Source organism: Apium graveolens, chromosome 6 (assembly GCF_009905375.1).
Source record: "Apium graveolens cultivar Ventura chromosome 6, ASM990537v1, whole genome shotgun sequence".
NCBI classification, from domain to species: domain Eukaryota; kingdom Viridiplantae; phylum Streptophyta; class Magnoliopsida; order Apiales; family Apiaceae; genus Apium; species Apium graveolens.
The window spans coordinates 282934316-282937162 of NC_133652.1; the positions used below are offsets into that span (position 1 = coordinate 282934316).

At 31.3% G+C, this 2847-nt stretch overlaps 1 long non-coding RNA gene across 1 annotated transcript; it reads left to right on the forward strand.

Annotated features, from left to right (window-relative positions):
• Positions 1 to 1167: 1167 nt before the first annotated feature.
• On the forward strand, positions 1168 to 2620 carry LOC141664275 (uncharacterized). The gene is made up of 4 exons (XR_012551936.1): positions 1168 to 1277; positions 1502 to 1619; positions 2246 to 2315; positions 2472 to 2620. It is a non-coding gene; the product is annotated as an uncharacterized LOC141664275 (long non-coding RNA).
• The last annotated feature ends 227 nt before the right edge of the window (positions 2621 to 2847 follow it).

Below are 2847 nucleotides of genomic sequence, written 5' to 3' on the forward strand. Positions count from 1 at the left end.
TCGTTCCCGATTTACAAGATTAATTTTTAAAATAATTTTTTTGAAGATCCAACCATACGGATGTTTAGATATATTAATTTTATTCATAAGAAAAAATTATTAAAAAATTTGAAATTCATCTTGCACGTCAGGATTAGAAAAATCCAGTAAAAGTACCCCTCCCGACAACGAGACTCGTTCCCGATTTACAAGATTAATTTTTTAAATGATTTTTTCGACGATCCAACCGTACGGATATTAAGATATATCAATTTTAGTCATGAGAAAAAATTATTAAAAAATTTGAAATTCATCTTGCACGTCAGGATTAGAAAAATCCAGTAAAAGTACCCCTCCCAACAACGAGACTCGTTCTCGATTTACAAAATTAATTTTTCAAATGATTTTTTCGACGATCCAACCGTACGGATGTTAAGATATATCAATTTTAGTCATAAAAAAAAATTATTAAAAAATTTGAAATTCATCTTGCACGTCAGGATTAGAAAAATCTGGTAAAAGTACCCCTCCCGACAACGAGACTCGTTCCCGATTTACAAGATTAATTTTTAAAATGATTTTTTCGACGATCCAACCGTACGGATGTTAGGATATATTAATTTTAGTCATTTAAAAAAATTATTAAAAAATTTGAAATTCATCTTGCATGTTAGGATTAGGAAAATCTAGTAAAAGTACCACTCTCGATTAACAAGATAATTGTTTTAAATGATTTTTTCGACGATCCAAATATACGGTTATTAATATTTATCATTTTTAGTTGTATAAAAAAATTAAAAAATATATAAATGAAATAATTTTAATTTATTTAGCTTGTTGGAAACAGGAAAAACTCAAAAAAATACTACTCTTGCACACGATATTGATAGGTGATTGAATAAATAATTTTTTTAATATATCTCGTCGACGATTCAACCGTACAAATATTAAGATATTAAAAAAATTTAAAATTTAGCTAGATTTTTATATTAATTTTGGTGAAAAAATTATTATATGAAAAACAATCATTTAAAAATTTGATTTTTTAATAATATGAAATCAAAAAAAAATTTTTGGTCCCTGGGCCAATCTTTCATTTCCCCCGTTAACAAAATTTCGTTCCCCCCTTACATCTAGATCTGAGAATAAATTCCCTCTCCCTCTATTTCTTTGATTAGGTTTCACCGATTATTGATTAGTTTTCATTGTCTTTATTGTTTCTCTCCATAGCTCTCTCTTTCTCTTCTACATCTTCAATTAAAAAGGAGTAATTTAGAGCTTTGGTCTTTGGATTCAAGGTACTGCTTCTTTCCTGATTATTCAACATCACTCTCAACCCTTAGTTTCATTTTATGCCCGTACCTATGTATAGAGTTTTGATTTAGGTTATGGTCTCTCCCCTTCCCTCTCTCCCTCTCTTTCTCCCCCTCTACTCTCCCTTGTTATGAAAAATCTATACATACATAAATATTTGCTTCGATTTGAGCCTCATTTGATTGATTTGTATGTTTCTTTAATGGAGTATGGTTCCGTTTAGGGTTTCAATTCGACTTCAATTTGGGGTTTTAGTTCGTGTTCAAAACTAGGGCTTTAGGGCTTATTTGTGGATTCAATGGAAGGTGCCTGTCTTTAATTTTGAGGTATCACTCTCTCTCTCTCTCTCTCTCTCATTTTAGTTCTCATTTTGTGCTGATTTTAGTTCTTATTTTGTGCGTACAAGTAAGTGAAGGGGATGTGGAGGGGGAAATTGAAGCTCAAGAAGAAAATTGAGTGTTTTGATGATTTGTGTAGGCTTGTTTGATCAATTAGGTTTTCCGATCTGCACGATTACGGATTTTTGAATTTATGGAGAGTTGATTATTTATAGCTTTGGATAGGTGCTTGTATTGATATTGGTGATGAATTGAGTGCTTTATTCTATTTTCTCTGAGGCCGTTTGTTTATCCGCGCGTATATTGAAGTGGGAGGATGAGTTAGTTGTTTTGTAGATTTGGTGAGTTGTAGGTTTTGTTTACAAGAATTGTGATCGTTTGGCTTATTGGTTTCTGAGCTTATAAATATATTTATTAATAGAGTGAGGGTAGCATTGTGATGTTAATTAGTGTGAGAAGAATATGTTTTGGAATGACTAAGCATGTTTTCAGTTATTTTGTATGTATTCATGTTTCGTGTGTTGTTTGGAGACCGTTTACATGTTTATGACCTTGAGAATGTGCATGTTTATGTTTATGTCAAGTGCAGTTTGATTTTATTTTTTATCGTGCAGGAGAAGAACAAGACAAAAAATCCACAACTTCTATATGAGGCCAAATTATATAATATTCTTCAGGGAGGAAGTACGTGTATATTACTTTTAAAGTTCTTACATTACAAAATTCTTTCTTGTATAATAAATGTGTCTTCGCCTAGCTCTGTCACTGGATTGTGATACATAACCTTAATAACAAATTATTTGGTGTCGTGTACTGTTTAAACTTTGTTTGTCTTTTTAGGTGGTATACTTGGCACAAAATGGTCTGGTGTAGATGGTGAAGATAATATGCTTGTCCTAGATTTACTTGGGCCAAGTCTTGAAGATTTGTTCATTTATTGTGGAGGAAAGTTCTCGTTAAAGACAGTCTTAATTATGGCTGATCAAATGGTTAGTTATTAAATATTGGTTACTTCTTTTCCATAATTATCAATGTCTTTCTGGATTAGATTCCCCATTTAAAGAAAAAAAATTAAAAATTGATTGACGTTTTTAAGTATGGGGTTACAGCTTTTGATGTCCTGTCCTTGTTTGACATCAGATAAGGATGGTGATTTGTCTAATAAATATTAAACACTTCTTCCTGTATGCCTACCTTCCTTCTGTCCACACAAAAT